The 22,994-nt window shown below is 42.2% G+C and overlaps 1 long non-coding RNA gene across 1 annotated transcript; it reads left to right on the plus strand.

The window, feature by feature from the left end:
• The first annotated feature begins 16,054 nt into the window (after window positions 1-16,054).
• Window positions 16,055-17,156, plus strand: LOC130381227 (uncharacterized). Its single transcript, XR_008895354.1, has 3 exons — window positions 16,055-16,145; window positions 16,558-16,651; window positions 17,092-17,156. It is a non-coding gene; the product is annotated as an uncharacterized LOC130381227 (long non-coding RNA).
• The last annotated feature ends 5,838 nt before the right edge of the window (window positions 17,157-22,994 follow it).

Here is a 22,994-nt window from a genome sequence, read left to right on the forward strand (position 1 = left end):
AAGGCTGAAGCGAGCCTTGTAATTGACTGTTCTTTACAATCATTACAAGTCACTGAACCTTCACCTACCTACCTTGTGAGTATTTACACTAGCTATGCCCCAAAACAGCAGTGAGCATCATGGCATCATAAACATTACTCACTACTGTTTTGTCCTTTTTTACTAGGAACACCCTTATGCATTGCCTCCATCTGCCACTCTTCTCAAGACTAGACTCAGTGAAGCCCTGGGTGAAGCCCTAGGGTGGAGAGTCTTGAGAAAGAGATGAGGAACTCAAAGGCCCGAGAGTGGAGGGCGAAGAAAACAGTGCGTTGTCTTCTGGAGGACCTCAGGGGGAAGAACCTCATAAATGAAGAGCTGCACGAGAGGCTTGACTTATACTCAGGTAACATTGAAATTAAACTTTGAATGTCAATTATATCTTAGGGCTGTAACCAAAGAAATACAACTGCAATAATGTGTTCAAATGCTTGGCTTGTCTGAATTTCATATATCAGACTTAAACTCCAAATACCTGACGTCTGTAATATGCCCCCATTCATAGTTTGAATAGCATCTGGCACAGACAAAAGCCAACAATCATAGTCTGATAGCTCTAGCTTCAAGACACACAATAGCCAGGTACCTTTGTTGGCAGGTGTTTATGGGCACCTGTTTAGAGCAATCAGTCATGGTTCCTGGCTTTTGTGCATCTTTAAGCTAGAGCTATTAAGTCAATGATTGTTGGCTTTGGTCTACAGCCACGACAAGATTACATTTTTCATTCATATGGCCTTGCCTGGAAATAAACACATTAGCCTATTGGTGTTTTCATGATGACATTCATACTCTTTCAGTCACTTACTAATTACTCTGCTATCTGCATTTCAGATCTTCCATTAGGCCTCCTGTCCAAACAGGGCCACGAGTACACTAAAGAGCAGAGGGAGTTTGCCCTCACTCTCCACCTGCACGGGCCCAAAGCCCACTCTTACCTGAAAGAGTCTCTCCACCTCCACCTACCACATCCACATACATTGCAAAGGTATTTGCCATTACATTTAATTGCACTTTATTGATAGGAAATTACTGGTTCAAATACATTTGTATTATATTATTGCTACTTAATAATAACTACTTTTTCATTTGATAAAGGTGGATGATCTCTGTGGATTCCAAGCCTGGACTCAACACCATGATGCTGGACATGTTGAGGACAAAAAGAGAGGAAGATCCAGTGAAGTATGGACGTGTGGCGCTCATGCTGGATGGCATGGCCATCAGGAAACATGTCCAGTACAGTCCACATTCCCAGAAAATGACCGGATTTGTGGACATGGGGGATGGCCTAAACGAGACAGATATTGCCACTGAGGCTCTGGTTTTTATGGTGGTTGGCCTACAAGGCCATTGGAAGGCTCCAATTGCCTACTACCTGACCAAGTCTCTGACGCCCGACACACAGAAGGTCCTGCTGGTACATGCGCTGGAGGCCCTGCATGAGCGTGGCATCCGGGTCATGTCCCTCACAATGGATGGGCATGCATCAAACGTAAGCATGTGCAACCAGCTGGGGTGCCAGCTAAAGGCCAACCCTTGTGAGCCTTTGAAAACATTTTTCCCCCATCCTGCGACTGGCGAGAGGGTGTTTGTCATGATGGACGCTTGCCACATGTTGAAGCTGGCAAGAAACATGCTGCAAGCGTACAGCCCAATCTGTAGCAGAACTGGCCTCATCAACTGGGACTACGTTGTTTGTTTGAAAGATATTTAAACAAAGAATGGACTGCATGCTGCCAACAGGGTCACTGAAAAGCACATTCAGTTTGACTCACAGAAGATGAAGGTGTCCCTGGCTGCACAGACGCTGAGTCGCTCTGTGGCAGTAGCGCTCCGAACGCTGAGGGACCTGGGGTATCCACGCTTCACCCTCTCTCTAGCGACAGCCGAATTCATTGAGGTAAGACTAGATTCAAACATTGTTTTCTTATCAAAGGGTCCTGGCCATCTTCTTCATCTTCATCTTCTTCCTTTCTATTTCCTAAACAATTTATTTTAGATGATTGACAGGCTGTTTGACATTATGAACAGCCGCAATCCCCGTGCCAAAGGATTCAAAGCCCCCCTGGGATCTTAAATAGTGACTCTTCCATATGTGCATGCTCTGCTTATGCATGCATATGATGCTCTGTTCTCTTTTTCCGATCTTTTTGCTGTCTGCGGTTTTTCAGTTCATACAGGTGAATGTGGAAATGTCCATGAAATGTCCATCTACAACTTTCAAACTGACAAAACATTTTCTTTTTAAGGTACCTGTCTGTCATGGGGTTTGTCATCAACATTGACACCCTAATGCTGATGTGTCCTGAGCTGCTTCAGAGTCAGCAATATATCTGCACCTACCGGTTCAGCCAGGATCATTTGGAGCTCCTTTTCAACTCCATCAGGGCATCAGGTAAGGATCTCAGAAGTTTCTAAATTAATTAAATTGTCTTTCCAAAAAAGTCTTTGACGTCTGAAAAGAGTAAATATCGGTATTAAGTGTTGTGTGTTTTTGGTTTTTAGGGGGCTGGAACAACAATCCCTCCGCAGGCCAGTTCCAGGGCATCTTCCGCCGGCTCATGGTCCGATGTGGTGTCACACCGAGCACTTCAGGGAATGTGGCACCACAGGATGAGACCGTGTCTCTGTCGGCTGTAGAGATGTCCTCTCCCTCTGAAACGGAAGAGCTTGAGGTGCCCTTCGTGAATGTGTCTGCGTTGATTGGGGACCACAGCTACTTGCCAACCCGCTTTGGTGGCCTAGTGGAAAACGCACTGGTCAACATTGCAGGGTTTGTGGTGCGGCAGGTTTTGAGAAAGCTGTCCTGTGGTGAGTGCCGTGGTAGCCTGGTGACAGATGCTGCACGCGCATCTTTCGACGAGAGCTACCACCTGCTGACTCTGAAGAACAAAGGAGGGCTGATGATTCCTTCAGAGGGGACAGTGAAGGTGGTCAGGTCAGCAGAGCGGTTCATTCGCCAGCGTGCATCAGGGCAAGCTGTCAGTGTGTCTGTGGTCAAGCAGTTTGTCCGGGCTGACATCTGGACAGATGATGTGTTTCTCCTCAAGGAGCACATTCAGGACACACAATTTGGCATTGAAAACCACCACTTTGCACTGTTGTCCTTGGTTGTGTCTGTATTTCACAAAATCAGGCTGCACCACATTGCAAAACTGAGCACGCTGCAATTACAGACTGGCAACAGTCGAAAAAAGCTCAGCAAGACTATACTTTTTAAAGGGTTCTAGCCTAGATTAAATTATTATATTATATCATATTGTGGCGACTCCTACCCCTGGGGAGTCTGGGTAATGGGGTATTCATAACGTTGTTTGGGGAAAAGGGGGTTTATTGTCTTTAGATAAGTTGTTTATGTTATTAGGTTAAGTGGGGTTAACGGGTTTGGGGTCTCTATTGTTTGTGTGTTTATTGTGTGTAGTGTTGTCGGCAACCATTACCCGGAGTCGTATGTCCGTCGGTCATGTGTGCCGTGTTTTCTGTTATGTGTGTGTGTTTGAATAAAGGCAGCTCTCGGGGTCGTGCGGTGCATTGAGGCACGAGAGTTGCGCCGCCATTTAAACCTGGGCTCCCGTCTCGTCCTTCCCGCGCTGCTCGCCACAATATATTGTGTGAAATTATATATTGTGTCAATTGCACTGCATAGATGTGAAAATGTTATGAGCATGATTGTATATTATGTCAAATTGTACAAATGTACAAATATATATATATATATTATATAATATGAATATATACCTATACTTAAAATATATTATATTGTTTCACATATTATATATATCATATATATGTTATTCCATTGCACATTATACTGAGTCATTATATTATATTGTATTATATATATGCTATGTTATTTATATTACAGTTCAACTATTGAGATGTGTATGTATATATTGAGATGTGTATATTTTTACTGCTATAGAATATATATATATATTCTCTTATAATATATATAATATATAATATATTTCTCTTAATGATGGTCAATACGTAGTAACCAAAGAAGCACTATTTCGATAGTTTATAGATCTTCTCAGTATTTTCAAAGTGCACGGGCTGTGCAAGAAAAGTTAGCGTTTATCATAGACCCATGCACATGTATGACTGGCGATTTAACTAGCGAGATTCAAAGTAACGTAGAGGCAAATCTTTTTCACACACTTCACGTAGAGCATAAACCCTTGAATACTCCATGAAATTGGTTGCGAAATGTAAAAGGTTATCGTGATTTTTATCCAGATAAACCGCAGCTCCTGGCAACTTGCGCTTCTTTTGACACGTCTGACAGACCTCTGGCTTCAGAGAGCTCCCGTACCAATATGGCGGCGCCGCGTTTCGCCTAGGCAACGGGCTGAAGCAGTGGAGGCGGCGTCTACCTATGGCCGTTTTTCAATTCCTAGCACGCGTACTACGGACTCGATGACTTGCAAGTACGTACTTGGCAAGTCCGTACTTCAAGCACAGACTTGCGAGCACGCGAGTACGTACCTGCAATTGGAACAGCAGCGGACTCGATGACGTCACCACCTCTGCTTGTCCGTTAACTGTGCTACGGCCTCATTTAGGCATATACTACTGAACAATATAAACAAATGATATAAAACAAAATCCCAGCCTCTTTCATTTTCAAATAGTATGTAAATATTCTGAATGAATAACAATTGAAAAGATATGAGTGTCCTGTCATGTGTATAAGCTATAGGCCTACACACACACAACCTTACATATATATATTTATATACTATTATTATTATATTAGGCCTATATATTATATATTATATAAATATATATATAAGTTAAGAGTAACTTAAGCTACAGTTGTAACTTGTGTGCGTCTTCTCCATATTGTCCGCCCTCGTACTGCTGCGAGTGCGAAATCAGAGGCGTCGTCAGCCCCTTTTTACTGGGGCACGTGCCCCAGTAAAAGTCTCCAGTGCCCCAGTAAAATTCCATTGATCATTATTAAATTAATCTGCAGAAGCGCCGCACTCGCTATGGAATCGACAGGATTCATCAAGTACATCTCCTGCTGCCTCGGGAGTCTTCAGTCGAGCCTGCCTCTTACCAGCCAATCAAAAAACGAAAGGGGCTACATAAAAGCCAATCAGAAAATAGCCCTATTGTATCTGGGTAAGATTTAACGCAACAACCAATGAAAAAAATCAGTTATTTACGGATTCGTCCACGTGACTCTTCTGAATGTTTCAGTGGTAAAGTGTGTAAAGTATGACCAAGTGTTTCTTTCTGTTCAATAGTCTAGATAGAACTTTATCAATCCCCTGTAGGAGAAATTTGTTAATAAAACAATAATGGTAAAAAAAATAAGGAATCTCCCACTTCCGGCTTCCATGAAAGAGAACCATACTAATTCACACAATAGCGTTGATGCAAATCTAGCATTAAAGGTTAATTTAAGGAAGTTCTCTCCAGTCACGCTGAAACTAGTTTGCTAGTAGTAGCGCTTTAATTTGCAGTGTAAGAGAATTCTGAGAAATCTGAATGCTGACAAAATTCTCAGAATTCTGACACTGCAATTTATTTGCACGCTACGACTAGTGAACTACTTTAAAAAAAACTCGACACTGCGACCAGGCGACAAATGACTGGTGAGAAGCTTCTTAAATTAACCTTTAATGCTAGATTTGCAGCACTTTAATTCCCGTCAATTTTGTTTTCTAACACCAGCATTTCCACAACTATGCTCATGTTCGTGACTGCTATAGGCCTACAAAACCATTTATAGTGCATCTATTTTTCTGCTGGGTAGTGATAGTCGCCCTAAATGCAGCTTTAATTTGGGCTCTGATTCTGAATAAATGCCGCTGCTGAACTGTGTGAATAAATAAAGGGAACTGAAATCTAAAGAAGACACGTGGTTTTGATGTAGGCCTACCGTGAATTCCAGCTGAAAGTGGAACATTGCTGCCATCAGGGGAAATTAATGTAACCTAGGCATATTGTAAGTAGCTTTCAATTCCTTGTTTTTTTGTTGATCATGTTTCGTTGGAAACCACGGGAGCTGGAAACAGCCCAGAGTAAGTCATCTCCTTTTTTAACGTTACAACAAATTCACAACTTGTTTGACACAAACAATGACAACTTGATTGCTGTTAAAGAATGTTGCCCACATAATTAGCACCAGTTTTTCAATACTGAGCGTCTGTAGCCTGTAGTTTTTTTAGCACACACACACACACACACACACACACACACACACACACACACACACACACACACACACACACACACACACACACACACACACACACACACACACACACACACACCATGCGTGCACGCACACACGCGGAAAATGAATAATGAATGAAAAATTGTCTGTCTTCAAAACTTGAGGAAGTTTTAGTGGACAAAAACTTCCTTAACACAAAAAAGGAAATTATGGATATACAGGGTGTTTTTAACATATATGGATCCAACAATGTTCCCAACACTGACACAGATAATTCAGATCATTGCACTCACAATTCCTGTAAACAGTTGTAGTTGTGAGCGATCTTTCAGTGTGTTGAGAAGGCTCCACACCTGGCTTAGGTCAACCATGGGGCAAGGAAGGCTTCACCAACTTTCTCTTTTGTCCATTGAAAAGGAGCAACTATGCAAAGTGAGTCAAAGCCACGTTATTGACCGCTTTGCCACCATGAAGGCGCGGCGATACAGCTTAATAGTGAAAAAATAATCATTAAAAAAGGCTCTATGCAGTAGTGTATGGCCTTATTTAGTTTAATTTAAGAGCTTTGATGGTTCTATAACATTTTCCAGGTTGATTGGTGGCAATGAGCCACCTCACCTTAAGTCAGAAATTCTATTAGTTTTAAACCTTGTTTCTTGCCTTTTTAGTACATGTCGTTCTGGCAAAATTATGCTGTTTCCACACAGCTTCTAAATAAATATAGATGTGTAGACTTCTCCTGATAAAGAGGTGAAGGTCATAAAGAGACTTTTTGTTTATTTGTCAGTTACCTTATTTGTAAATCTTTGAGATGTGTATGTGTTTAAATAAATATAATTGTACGGTACTCATGAATCCATCTTTGCTTCTTTACCTTTACCAGTGCTTTAATATAGCCTACAATATGACAGTGACAATGATTTTGAAGCTTGTACATACCCTTCTTTATCCATCTATTTCATATTGTGCACACGTAAAAAAAAAAATGTTGGCAGTTGGGGGCCTTTGCCCCAGTAAAACTCTAGGTCTAGCAACGCCCCTGTGCGAAATGCATCCTGGGATTTATAGCGGGAGCAAGCACACACGAGCCACCTCCGATGCATGCTCGGTGAAACGGCAATATCGAGCACGCATCCAGAACACTTCCGGGTTTTACGACAGTACTCGCTTGATGCGTGCTTCGAATTGGAACAGTGCTCGGACAACGACTGATGACGTTTCACGAGTCCACGAGCACACGAGCTCGCACAAGTACGCGAATTGAGAAACGGCTGATGTCAATGTTCTAGCCTACGGAGCATTTCTGGTTTACGTAACAAACCGTTACCGCCCTTTACCTTGCGTGACCACGCGCTGCTCCTGTCACCTAGCAACCCTGACAGCTGAACTGACCCGTTAGTAAACAGAAGTTAAACCGGACAGCGCGAAAAAAAGAAACCAACAAAAAATAATATTGATCATTATGTTTTTGTGTATAGTAGTTTTATAATAATTGTTGTAGTCACATGAATGTTTGTTGTAAATAGTTTTATTGTATATTTGTTTTAGAAGTTATATACGAATACATTAGTCAATACAAAAAAGTTAGTAAGGGTTTTAATAAATAGTTAATCAAAAAAGTTAGTTAAATAAGTTAGTTTAAATAAATATGTAAATAATAATAAACAATGTGTTAAATATAACAGAACATAAGTTATTTGTCCACCAAACGCTCCAAAATTGAGAAAAACCTATCCATTCTTTCCCTGCTTTTCTCTCCTCTGCCTCCTTTGTAGCCTCATGTCCTCTTTTATTAACTGGAACATTTACATTTTACATTTACATTTAGGGCATTTAGCAGACGCTTTTATCCAAAGCGACTTACAATAAGTACATTTGTCATAAGAAGTGCATCAATATATCGCTGTCGGTACAGAAAGGATGTTCATAGAACCAAGTGCAAGTACCACAATCGCTAGGCTAATCAATTCCCCGTGTTACAGCCATGATAGCAGCTACTGCAGTTGCTACACAGTTAAGTACTATAATACAATACAACAGTGTACAATGGTTGCCAGAAGGGGGAGGGTGGCTATGCAGTCGAGGTGGACTCTGAACAGGTGAGTCTTGAGTCCTTTTCGGAAGATAGTGAGCGACTCTGGAACATGTCTTCCTCTCTGTCCCTCTTTCTGGACCTTGGCCCTCGCTGTCTTTCCTCCTCCTGATCCTTGTCCTCCACCTCCTGATCCACCACTGCTATACTTGCTGTACTTGGCCCTGGTGTGTTCTCAGGGATGGAGGCAATTAGGACACGGGGGTTGGTGGAAGGCCTCTGTCCCAATACCTTATCCATGAGGACCAACCAGGGCCAAGTGGCAGCACCGGGTTTCCCACCTACCCCCTCTCCTGACCCTGGATACTTGCAATCCTAAGGCAGAGGAAATCAATCATGGCAGTTAACAACAGCAGTATCAAAACAAATTTCAGCAAAATGTTTATTAACTTGCATGGTTAAAACAAATAATGTTTTTTTAAAATGACATGTACATAGTTTATAATTTTTTTCAGGCCTATTTTCTCCAGAATTGTCCGAAACACAGAGACATTATTAATCAGAGAAAACAAGAGACAAATGTATCAATCATGTTAATAGCCCATGTTAACAATAGGCCATTTATAATATATATATTTGACCATCATGTAAAGGTTACATCTAAATTAGCCCTCATCCTATATGAAGCCCATAATAATAAGACAACCAGTAGAAGTCAAAACACCCTTTTTCTTTGTGTGTTTTTCTAGTGCTGTCTAGTACTGATGCGAGCTGTGACTTTTTTTGTCTTTCTTTCTTTAATAACCCAAAATAGGTCATCGTAGTAAACGATTTCTGGGGATGTTGTATCTGTCCTGCTGTTAATGAGGGCTAATTTAACTAACCTTTACAAGATGGTCAAATGTAGATATATAAATGGCCTATAATAATTTTTATAAACTAACTTGCGATATAAATAAACGATTGTTTCTTTACCCCCAAGCCACACATGCTGAGTATTTCACCCCGGTGAACAGCTCATCGTTCTCCCCCCTCAATAGAATAAATCGAGCAGTATGCTGCTGGCCCCGTGAACCAAACCCAAATGTTAAGGTGCGGCCACACCAGACGCGTATCTCGCGTACTTTTTACGCGAGATACGCGCGTAAAATGTTGCTTGACCATTTTGTGTCAAAAATGGTCACATACGCGCAATACGCGCCATACGCGCATACGTCACTCGCCTAGATGAGTCCAATGTCCATGCAAGTGAACGGAGCGTTCCCTCTTCGTCATAACTATCAAACCAAATGTTATGTTATGTTACTATTTCCACCCAGAATAAAGAAAGTTGTCGGCCGTGGCTGTGTGTGTGTGTGTGTGTCTTGCCCCAGGATGAGGCTCCCCACGGTAAAGGCTCCAACACTTGGGTGTGTGTGTGTGTGTGTTGCCCCAGGATAAGCTGCGCTGGAGTCCGAGGTAGGAAACCCAAACGCCGCCGTGTTTGGGTGATAGAGTTTAGATCGGGTTAGATTAAATAATCTCGGATATAAATAACAATAATCGGGTTAAATAACTTCACATGGTGTGTCTGGTGTGTTTCCAGCATTCGTAGTGTTGATCAGCAGATATATAGTCCGCCAAGACGTTGAGGTTGCTTAGTAACCAGAGACTCTGTCCATGCAAGTGAACGGAGCGTTCCCTCTTCGTCATAACTATCAAACCAAACATCCTTCACATTCACCGAGCGAACATTATGAAAGTAAAATGCACATTTCTCGCTAGAAATGTTTCCATAAAAGCATTTAATGGCGTAACTATGTTACTATTTCCACACAGAATAAAGAAAGATGTCGGCCGTATGCTTCTGTCCAAGCTCACTACTCTCTGCCAGTGACGTCGGGTCAAGCTCAACGCTGATTGGGCAACGCGGCTATCGTCAGACGCGTATCTCGCGTACTTCGCGTAAAAAGTTCAATTTTTTGAACTCTTGAAATGTACGCGATATACGCGATATACGCGCGTATAGCGCGTATTGCGCGTAAATATACGCGCCACATACGCGCTATACGCACGTACAATGTTGCTTATACGCTTAATACGCGTGAAACGCGTAATACGCGTATTAAACCAATGGTTCCCTATGGAAAAAATGGCGATTTGAGACGCGAAGTACGCGAGATACGCGTCTGGTGTGGCCGCACCTTTAGAATTAGTTTTGCTTTACACTACCAAACAAAAGCATCTTAAATAGCTAAATAACCAAGTTAACTGTGTAATCAATCAACGTCTGTAACGTTACGGTCTGAAAACCAGGGTCCACAACCTGTGTTGGCGTTGGTCCATTTATCTAACGTTACAGAATAGCAAATTATCTATATAATCGCCAAAATTTCGGTAAATATAACCATTTTAACCTCTTAAATTTGAAACTATAGGGCTTAACGGCCGGGTGTTCTTAGTTAACGTTACAGCGTCACTAACTGTAACGTTACCTTACTTATATTGCCTATTACTTTAATGAAAAAGTTTTAAGGGCCCTTGTATTTTTAACATTTGTATCGTTAAATACTCGAGTGACTAGAAACCAAATACTTAGATTTAAATGCAGAACTTAAATCGCCATTCTCCGCCATCTCCATTGATTGAATTCGCAATGAATCTTGGGAGGGATACGTTGGGCCGTGAAGGATCTTGGGATACGTTGGGCCGTGAAGGATACAGCCGATGCATCCTTCAAATCCGGGAAAAGAAGGCTGCATTCGTAGGCCGCATTTGAAGGACCCTTGGAATTGGGACAGCACTTGGCGCGACGCTGTGACGCAATCGGCGTCGACGCATCCTTCGAATGCAGCCTTCGAAGGATGCGTCCTAGCGCCCCGTGCCAGAGAATGTCTAATTCGCTCTGTGCACAATATGGCGACCGTTGGCGGAAATGATCTGTATAGGATGCTGAGCACTTCCGGTCTTCCGGTCTAAACATCCAGATTTGACAGCGACCACGAAAACAGCCAGAGAGCGAATTAGTTAGTTTTTCAGTTTCACAATGAGCCTTTTTAAAATCCAAGGGAAGCGACTTAGCTTTCAACAGGTGGGAAACACTGTACGTCATTGCTGTGTGCCGTTGTGTACCTGTTCATCGAAGTACAACAAAACAGTTAGCTTCCATTCATTCCCCGTTGACGCTGCGGGAGAACTGGCACTCGCGGGTTAGTTCCGGTTTTCTGGACTGGTTGCAGTAATAATCTTTGACCACGCGGGGCGCTCGTAGGCGAGTCCAGAATGAATGGGAGCCAACGGGGTTTTATCATGGACATAATAAAGGATGGACCACGGACTGGAAAATGGCCGCCCATTCATTCCTATGCAAACTGCTCAGTGGCGCATGGTAACATACAGGAGCGATTTGCTTCCGCGTTATGTGGCCAGGACACGTGACCTAGTCCGTGACGTACCGGATGCAGAGATCTTCTTCTTCTTCTAGTTTAGTGGCGGATCATAGTTTTTCCCCATATACCGCGACCTACTGGACTACTACACAGGAGTTTGTGACAAGGACGTTGACAAGGACAAGGACGTTGGCAAATCATACTTTAAATCATACAAATAAATTCAAAGAAAAAACCAAACTAACGAAACAAAATAAACAAAATAAAACAAACTAACAAAATAAATGAATAAATAAAAAAGAAAAATATATATACTTAAGGTTAAATTCTTCTAATTAGGTTAGTATCTTTTATCTAATTTATCAGCAATTTCATTGCCATATATACCATGGTGGGCTGGAATCCAACAGAACTGAATAACTAAACCAAGGCTTATAATATTTAAAAGAAGATGCTTTACCTCTATCACCAAATCTTCACGTATTGAATTATTTGTTATAAAACTTAGTATCTACAACCCATCTAAGAGCGGTTATTATTGATAGCTGATAACCAAGGTACACACTGTAATACTATAATCAAGAGGACATACAGGCAGTTCAAATAAAAAAGAGATAGAACTTTATTGATCTGGAAAACTTCATAGATATGTAAGATTGCTCCATATAATACCATAGTAACATAGTAAACGTATGTAGGCCTAACAAATTCAGTTCAATGTTATTGCTTAAGAAACAGATTCCTTCCAACTAACTATTTTACGAAGAATGCAATCAATAATTTATATAAAAGTAAATGTTTACATATCGACCAGCAACGAAGTTGGAGTAGCCTACCCAAATATTGAATTGTAATACACCAACATTGTCAACTGTCATACATAGCTAACCATAACCCTGTCATACATAGCTAAACAAGCAAATTAAAATGAAATACCTACCAACGCAACTGAAATGTTAATATTAGACAATTAACAATATTATGAAAATTACGTAGGTCTCCCATAATCATTCAGGTAATCAATACGTCCGTGCCTGTTACAGCTATTTCAATGATGTGTGTTATATATCCGTGTTCAACGCCATTCATGTTAAGTAAAAGGACAAATCTCAGACTTTGGAAGTTAATGGAAGTTAATTCGGAATTTAATTTAATTCGGAAGTTAATGGAGCCGTGCACTTCAAAATAGGTCCATAGCAAGGAGCCGTTTGTTTCAGTACGGCTCCTTTCAGCTGCCCAACCAACATCAACTGCTAATAAAACGCTTGAGGAGGCGTTTTGAAAAGAAAAAACTTACATTTTTTTAGAACAAGGTAGAAAGATAATTATGAGCCTTTGATTGATATCCAGACATTTTTTGCGGAGACACAATCCTGTTCCCCACTTGTATTGGAGTGGACGGCGATATCTACTTCTGGGCCACATGAAATGACGGACCCCCGTCCACTCCCAGCTAAAACAGCTGCAATACCAGGCTTGGCCTCTGAGCACGGGTGGATTGCGGAAGTATATGCCTGTCCTGGGGGCCTGGGTTTTATCCTCAGAATCCACTTTTCTCACGATGTAATTTTTTGTCAAGTAATTTGAAAGTTTCTATCAAAGGGTGGGGCTAAGATAATAAACTCAGCTGAATATTGCATTTTTTAAGGTCACGTATCTGTTCTAAAAAGGCGTTAAAAACATGCGATGACGTCACACACTGTAATACTGTCAGAGGTACTGCTTTACGGCAGTTTCTAAAGCACTTCCCTTTTCCCGCAACGATTATGAGCCATTTCTTTCTCCTAAAATAGAAACCTGGATTAGAATCATAATTTTAAGACTGCATCAATTTAGTTTACATCAGTAAACAATCTGCTAGAGAGCAGTGTTCTGTTGTTCTCCTCATGCCTCTTCCTTTCTTGATCTCTACAGTCGGACCTTGATGCTGTGACAACGGACAAGTCTTCTTCCTCTGTCCTTTTCCCCTGCCTCTGTTCAGTATGTTCAGTGTTGTTAAATCATTTCTCTTTTTTTTTATTAGTTACTGTTCTTATTGTGTTCTTGTTAGTGTGATGTTTGAATAAACTTGCCTGTTGCAATGTTGGTATAATGTTTGTATAATTACTGTTATACAACTGTTACTGTTTCAATGTGACCCAGATCATATTTCTCATTTAACAAACATGTGTAGCTTATAATGTGTTGCATGGCAGAGCAATTATATTCAATGGCTTAAAACAAACCCATCTGTAAAGATCAGTGAATGCATAGAAATCAATGACAAGTGGTGTAGATGGTTTTCCCTCTGTGCAAGGTCATTAGCCCAAGTCCTACAAAAAAATAACGACTGTAATAGCAGATGTTGAAGTTGTTAAATCGCTAACTACCCATTTGTATGGAACAATCGGTTAAGGTAAGTTAAGTGCTTGAGTCTCGACACTTTAGAGAATGTCTAGCGCGCAACTTGAATAAGCCATGTGCGATATTACCCGGGCTCCAGCGCCACTTTCCTTACCAGGTGAAGCCTCAGGTAGCCTAGGACCATTCATACAGGAGCAAGCAAGAACGTTACCTTTTTCTGTCCTTGGGAAACGAAAAGACGGACAATCCGTTTCCACTGCAAGTGCAGTTTATCATTGCACATTTACGAGGCATTTCTTTTTTAAACTATCTTTATTTTCGAAAAATAGACAATGACAGATTAAATGATATTGAGCGGGATATTGACTGTATTATTTAAGGTGGTCATACCGTACCTACCATGTATATAACACATTGAACATTGAACACAAGAAATTGAAGAAATTCCATTTATGCCCATGTACTTTCACCATACCTTTTTTTGACTAATGTACGGCCAACAATGTTTCTAATGTGAAGCTTCAGCTTGACGCTCCGTTCCCTTCTTCGCATACCTCATCCATCCACTATCCACGATAATAATCCACCGGACCACGACGTGATGTTTTTAAAGGGTTTACTTGTCCAACGCAAAATACAAAAAAAATCCTTTTCCACAATGAGGTTCTTATTAGAGGTACGAGAACGAGAGAGAAATTGAGAGAGGTTATCTAAAAAAATAAAAGGGCCTGCAGGAAAATATAAATACAGTACGCAAAAATTGAGTCAACACGTTTCTGATTGCTCTTCAGCTTCAGATGCCGTCAAGAGGGGTCTCTGGTCGTAATCAGTCGCAAGTCCGTCCCTGACCAATCAGCGTTCATTAGCAGAATGCTAGCGTGTATGGCCAACAACGGCCCAAACTGTAAGAAATCGAAAGGACATAAGTACTCACTCATTTGACTTTTGAACCATAATCTATATTGAACTTGCGGAATCTGCAATAAAATTTGCGATATTTCAACGACAAGCAGGTGAAAGAGGCATAATTAGCCGTTTAGCCCCATAGACTCCCATTCAATCTGGACTCGCCCGCGATCACCCCCAGTGGATGTCTCATGGAACTACAACCAAAATCGGTACAATGGGGCGTATAGGGAGTGCCCAGGCTCTTCGTAGACGGGCTCTGCCCGTGCCCACTACATGCGTCCGTTGCGTGATCCCCATTGACTTTAATGGGGACGGACGCGCAATGCATTGTGGATCCGTACGTTCCGTTGGAGCCTTCGGCTCCGTCAGAAAGTTGAAAAATGTTCAACTTTTTGGCAGCGACGGATCCGTCATCCAATCAGATCGCTGTACGGTTGCTGATTGACACCCCGCCCTCATGAGTAAAATCCTTAGTTTGTCGATGCTCATGCTAATGATCATGTGTTTTTCCCCGCGTGTGATTTGTTGACCATTATGTTAATTTTGATGTGCCTGCCCCCGGACGTGATTGGCTGCTGCATCGGAGGGCCGAGGATCCGGGAGGATAAAGCACGGGCGAGCTCAACATCCACGGCAGCTGGCCTTGGATATGAAGCTTGCCATATTAGGTCTTCGAATGGTTATTTGTTGGTTGATCGAGGTTCTTGTTAATTGCTACACGGGAACTTATCCCATGCTCTGGGCTAAATAAACAAATAAACAACTTCCAGTTAACCAAAGACATCTGGTTTTATGTTGCCACCCCTTCCCCTAGCGGGGGACGTAACAATCGCGTATGCAAATTTAAGCACTGTGACGCGACTCGGCCTCTGACGATACTGCATGGAAAGCGGGTCATCTTGCATCGCAACAAGCAGGAAGTAGCGGGAAGAACCCGGCGAAGCGATTTGATTGGCTGACGGATGCATCTGCAAAGACTACTCCCCCATCAGTCAGCCACGCCTTCCCACATCAGTCAACGGACGCATGTAGTGGGCACGGGGCGTAGGAATTGGGACACAGCCGTCCCGTCCTTCAAATGCGGCCTACGAATGCAGCCTTCTTTTCCCGGATTTGAAGAATGCATCGGCTGTATCTGGCTGTATCCCTCACGGCCCAACGTATCCCAAGATCCTTCACGGCCCAACGTATCCTTCCCAAGATTCATTGCGCACTCAATCAATGGAGTTGGCGGAGAATGGCGATTTAAGTTTTGCATTTAAATGTAAGTATTTGGTTTCTAGTCACTGGAGTATTTAACGATACAAATGTTAAAAAAAAACAAGGGCCCTTAAAACTTTTTTCATTGAAGTAATAGGCAATATAAGTAAAGTAACGTTACAGTTAGTGACGCTGTAACGTTAACTAAGAACACCCGTTAAGCCCTATAGTTTCAAATGTAAGAGGTCAAAATGGTTATATTTACCGAAATTGTGGCGATTATATAGATAATTTGCTATTCTGTAACGTTAGATAAATGGACCAACGCGAACACAGGTTGTGGACCCTGGTTTTCAGACCGTAACGTTACAGACGTTGGGATTGAGTACACGGTTAACTTGGTTATTTTGCTATTTAAGCTGCTTTTGTTTGGTAGTCTAAAGCTAAACTAATTCTAACATTTGGTTTTGGTTTAGGGAGCCAGCAGCATACTGCTCGATTTATTCTATAGAGGGGGGAGAACGATGAGCTGTTCACCGGGGTGAAATACTCAGCAAGTGTGGCTTGGGGGTAAGGAAACAATCGTTTATTTATATCGTAACTTAGTTTCTAAAAATTATTATAGGCCATTTATATATCTACATTTGACCATCTTGTAAAGGTTAGTTAAATTAGCCCTCATTAAACAGCAGGACAGATACAACATCCCCAGAAATCGTTTACTACGATGTCCTATTTTGGGTTATTAAAGAAAGAAAGACAAAAAAAAGTCACAGCTCGCATCAGTAGGCTACTAGACAGCACTAGAAAAACACACAAAGAAAAAGGGTGTTTTGACTTCTACTCGTTGTCTTATTATGGGCTTCATATAGGATGAGGGCTAATTTAAATGTAACCTTTACAAGATGGTCAAATATATATATTATAAATGGCCTATTGTTAACATGGGCTATTAACATGATTGGTAAATGTGTCTCTTGTTTTCTCTGATTAATAATGTCTGTGTTTAGGACAATTCTGGAGAAAATAGGCCTGCAGGGGAAGGTGACTCCCCTGCAGGCAAAGAAAAAATGGGACAATTTAAAAAAATATATAAAGTATGTACATGTCATTTTAAATATACATTATTTGTTTTAACCATGCAAGTTAACCATGCTGGAATTTGTTTTGATACTGCTGTTGTTAACAGCCATGATTGATTTCCTCTGCCTTAGGATTGCAAGTATCCAGGGTCAGGAGAAGGGGTAGGTGGGAAACCCACTGCTGCAACTTGGCCCTGGTTGTCCTCATGGATGAGGTATTGGGACAGAGGCATTCCACCAACCCCCCTGTCCTAATTGCCTCCATCCCTGAGAACACACCAGGGCCAAGTACAGCAGTGGTGGATCAGGAGGTGGAGGACAAGGATCAGGAGGAGGAAAGACAGCGAGGGCCAAGGTCCAGAAAGAGGGACAGAGAGGAAGACATGTTCCAGAGTCGCTCACCATCTTCCGAAAAGGACTCAAGACTCACCTGTTCAGAGTCCACCTTGACTCTGCATAGCCACCCTCCCCCTTCTGGCCACCATTGTACACTGTGTTGTATTGTATTGTATTGTATTGTATTATAGACAGTAGGCTACTTAACTGTGTAACAACTGCAGTAGCTGCTATTATGGCTGTAACACGGGGAATTGATTAGCCGATTGTGGTACTTGCACTTGGTTCTATGAACATCCTTTCTGTACCGACAGCGATATATTGATGCACTTCTTATGTCAAATGTACTTATTGTAAGTCGCTTTGGATAAAAGCGTCTGCTAAATGCCCTAAATTTAAATGTAAAATGTAAATGTTCCAGTTAATAAAAGAGGACATGAGGCTACAAAGGGAGGCAGAGGAGAGAAGAGCCCAGGAGAGAAGGGAAAGAATGGATAGGTTTTTCTCAATTTGAGCGTTTGGTGGACAAATAACTTATGTTCTGTTATATTTAACACATTGTTTATTATTATTTACATATTTATTGAAACTAACTTATTTAACTAACTATTTAACTAACTTTTTTGATTAACTATTTATTAAAACCCTAACTAACTTTTTGGTATTGACTAATATATTCGTATATAACTTATAAAACATATATACAACAATAAAACTATTTACAACAGAAAACATATACGTGACTATTTACAACAATTATTATAAAACTAGTATATACAAAAACATAACGATCAATATTAATTGTTGTTGGTTTCTTAGTTCATTTTTTCGCGCTGTCCGGTGGTTTAACTTAACTGCTCCGTGACAGGAGCAGCCCGTGGTCACGCAAGATAAAGGGCGGTAACGGATTGTTACGTAAACCGGAAATGCTCCGTAGGCTAGACCGTCCCATTTCTTCGGCCTTCGGAGTGTCCTTTGCGGTCTACGAAGGCCGCATCCTTCGAAGGACGCGGTCTACGAAGGATGCGTGATGCGTCCTATGAATTGGGACACTGTCTAGTGAATAAGCGAACGATTCCGGTAGAATAAAGTACCCATCCTGTCAATAATCGGTGGCCGCTTCATTCCGGCCTTCATAACGAGGCATAGTGTTTTTCCATAGGGAGACGAGTAGCGTATGTGTGTGTGCGAGAATGGCAGTGTGCGTATGTGTGTGTGTGAGTGACGTCTGCGAGTGAGGAGAGCGAGCGGTAGCGCGTGTGTCTATCACGCGCTACCGCTCGCTCACTCGCTGACGTCACTCACACACACACATGCGCACACTGCCATTCTCGCGCACACACATACGCTATTCGTAACACTGCCTCGTTATTGCGACGTTCATGTTAGATGTTCATGTATTTTCCCATCTATTGAAAGTTAGGCTATTAAACATTTTGCATTCTATACGGCCTGATTATGTCATTATTTAAGCTGCATAGCCTAATAAGAAGCGCCAATAGGATATTTGACTAAAGGCACAATCCCGTTTCTTTGCTCACTGTCTCAACCCTAACCCTCATTGCTACCCCTCATTGCTACCCCTCATTGCTACCCCTAACCGATCCCCTACCAAATGGGACAACCCTACCCTGTGACGTCATCATGGCCTCCCCGTGCCCCCTAGCAGATAACCAGACCCCTGGTAATGTTACAAGAGACAGACTGGCTGCCATTGTCTCGGGCAACGAGCAAGACCCATTGTAAAGATGTTTAACCTGAAATGGTATTTATATTTGGTAATTGGCATGTTTAAATAAAGTATTAAAAAAAAAAAAAAAGATTAATACTATTTGTCCCTCGTAATATACCTTTATTTTGAATGTCACTTAGCTACATGTTAAAGGTGGTATTAGGGTGCACTCACACTAGGCCATCTGGCCGTGGCCGTTGGCCGTTTTCACACCTAACCGTGCTCAAATGGCCCCATTGTTCTCTGGCCTGTACTCACACTAGGCCATCTGGCCGTGGCCGTTGGCCGTCGCAGCTGTGGCCTGGCCACGGAAGGCTCTTGTACATACGTCATCACGTCGTAACACGTCATCACCAAGCGTCCGCTGCATGGACCATAATAAAGTCTGCCGCCAGTCAGAGTTTTAACAACAATGGACAACAACACAGAGAACACACCAACAGTTGAACTGCTTGACGCGATGTTTACCGTTTAATGGGAAAGAAGGCTCGTCGCCTTTATTATGTCCGTGGTCGTCGCATTGACTATACGTCATCCAGCTCAGGTTGCGTAGCCGTGCGTGTGCGCGTGTCGGCTCATTAGCATCTGTACCGTAGCGGCCCGTGCCGTAGCAGCACACCTCTCCCAAGTGGCCAAATTGGCCCGGCCTGGCCAGACTGGCCACACTCACACTGGCAGATTTGAGCATGGTTAGGCCACGGCCAGATGGCCTAGTGTGAGTGCACCCTTAGATAATAATCGGTTATGAACAAGAACACTTTAGAAGAAACACTTTATTTAAATAAGAAACACTGAACCACACATCTAAAAATACACACACACGCATCTAAAAATACACACACACGCACACCTAAAAATACACACACACACACACACACTCTCTCTCAGCTTTTGAGAGAATGGTGGAGAATCACATCTTCTCAACCATTCTGCCAACTTTGCCTCGCTCTCCTCATGCCTCGCCTGCTCCCTGGCACTCTCCTCTTGGAAGGGGTGTCTGGGGTGTTGGAAGAGGTGCCTGGGGTGGAGGAGCATGAGGGAGAGGGGGGGGGGGGGGCTGGTGGCAGTGGACTCAACGAAGTCCTGAAAGAAAACGAATAAGAAGGAATTAGGAATTATATGCCAGAACTGGTTGATATGGCCATATGTTATGTACAATATATAATAGCTATGTACACAATATAGTACTGCCAAAAAATACATTGATTAACCATGTAATATTACTAATATAATATATTAGTATATATAATCATACTTATATAATATTACTAATATAATATAATATATTAGTATATATAATATTACTTATAGAATATTACTAATATAATATAATATATTAGTATAAATCTTATTTTTAACCTGGAGTCACTAGAACATGGAAGATCTGGATATCATACGACATGATATGCAGCCCGGTCTGCAGAGCCCGGTCGACGGCCGGGCTGCAGAGCCCGGTCGACGGCCGGGCTGCCGGCCGAGAACCGGGGTCGGGCGGCCCGCGAAAGTCGGCCTCGCGATCTTCCGCGAAAGTCGGCCGCGGACTTTCGCGATCTTCCGAGAGTCCACGGCCGGGCTTCGAAGAATATTACTAATATAATATAATATATTAGTACAAATCTTATTTTTAACCTGGAGTCACTAGAACATGGAAGATCTGGATATCATACGACATGATATGCAGCCCGGTCTGCAGCCCGGTCGACGGCCGGGCTGCAGAGCCCGGTCGATGGCCGGGCTGCCGGCCGAGAACCGGGGTCGGGCGGCCCGCGAAAGTCGGCCTCGCGATCTTCCGCGAAAGTCGGCCGCGGACTTTCGCGATCTTCCGAGAGTCCACGGCCGGGCTTCGAAGCCCGCGGCCGGGCTGCAGAGTATAATTAATAAAATAATTACTAGTTAATTACAGAGAAAACACATTTGGGTTTTTCCAATCCTGTCGCATCTTTTCGCCCTCCATCTTGTCTAGGATATTTCTTGATTTTCAGTTTTCTCGCAAGGTATTGTGGGAGCAAGTCAGAACTAAAGCGCTTTGAGGGTGCCCATGGAAAATCTCAATTTTGAGGGGATGTTAGCCCTCCCCCTTACCCCTCAAGCTACCTTAAAGTGGTATTGGGACGTTGCTCCACGGCGCGTGAACGTGCAACAGCGAGGGTTAGGGTTGAGATTTTCTATGTAGCAAAGGAATGAGATTGGGCCTAAACCACCAAACTAGTTGAGGTTTTTTGCCTACCTGCAAGCATCCTCCAACTTCAATCTTTGGTTATTTATTTATTAATTTAGCTGTACTTTAATAGGATTTCCGAAGTGAAGCTATGTTGACTGGGCATAGCGCTATATTTTTTTCTGATCTGGGTTTCTCCCTTTTTTCAGGATGTCTTTCGATGGCCATTTCACACTTAAGGAGATGTGTGAAATGGTAAATGTCAGGTATGATGATAGGGTACTTGAGGCGAACGTGAGGGTCAACAATGAGGAGGAAGGTTTGTAGGAAACTAAAATTGAGTCAGACAGACAGGACAGTCTAAACTGTATTCATTACTCTAAATGGTTTCCCTCTGTCATTGTTAGATTCAGTTGAAAGTGACGGTGCAAATACAGCTGCCAATGAGGGTAGGTACTTTAGGCTTAAATAATTTTTCTCCCAGTAGCAGCTACCTACTATTCTGCAACCCAAAGCCTATTGATGTGTTGCACATTAAGATGAAAGCCTGCCACACTTGTTGTTCTGATTCCCTTGATCAAGGAAGGAATCCAAATACTATATCAAATACTCATCAAATTGTATGTAGCTAAATTAAAAATGATTACTCATAGAGAAAAGTTACTGTACGTTTGCTGCTCAGTTCTGAATTTTTAAAGCATTGTAGTGTGCTAAATGTACATTATATTTTATTGTTGTTAGATTCTCTGGAAAGTGATAATGACAATCACTCTGAAAGTGCCAGTGATGGTAAGTATCTTATTATTCTTATTCTCAGATTAGGCTACACTACAGCCTCCACCTCACATTGGTTTTGAGTTGGACAGACTAAAGCCCATTACTAATTACAAATCGAGTGTATTTAATCAATTATGAGTCCAAATGAATGCAATCTTATATCAGAATGATGTCATAAGTGCATTTGTTGTACTAAATGTGTTCCTCTATATTGCTCTAAGACTCACTTGAACACGATCATGAAAATGACCCGGAATACACACCTGTCAATGAAGGTGAGTAACTTATTGTCAATTTGTTTTTTTACATTTCTGTCAGCTACTAATGGGCTCAGCCACATGCACACACACACACACACACACACACACACACACACACACACACACACACACACACACACACACACACACACACACACACACACACACACACACACACACACACACACACACCACAGCAATGGACGCTTGGAAGGGTAACATTCAGAAAAGGAGAAGAATGAGGGGCCAATCATATCTTGGACGGAAAAAAAATGAATTCATCAACATAGAAGAAAGAAAAATGGAGGGGCGGTGCCTGGCTGAGTCCTGCCGGAAATCCAGCAAACTACACTGCACCGAAATCGATGAAGGGAAGAGGGAAAAAATATTCAAGTATTTTTGGGGGAAATTGGACTGGAAAGAAAGGAAAATCTACGTGAAGTCACTGGTGGAGGTGAGTGATGTCAAGCGGCGCCGGACAGAAGCGGTTCAGTCTCGGAGGTCAGCATCTCTCTGTTGTTTTTTATGTGTTGATGGTAGAAGGCTCAGAGTTTGTCAGCGGATCGCA

Source organism: Gadus chalcogrammus, chromosome 4 (assembly GCF_026213295.1).
Source record: "Gadus chalcogrammus isolate NIFS_2021 chromosome 4, NIFS_Gcha_1.0, whole genome shotgun sequence".
NCBI lineage: Eukaryota > Metazoa > Chordata > Actinopteri > Gadiformes > Gadidae > Gadus > Gadus chalcogrammus.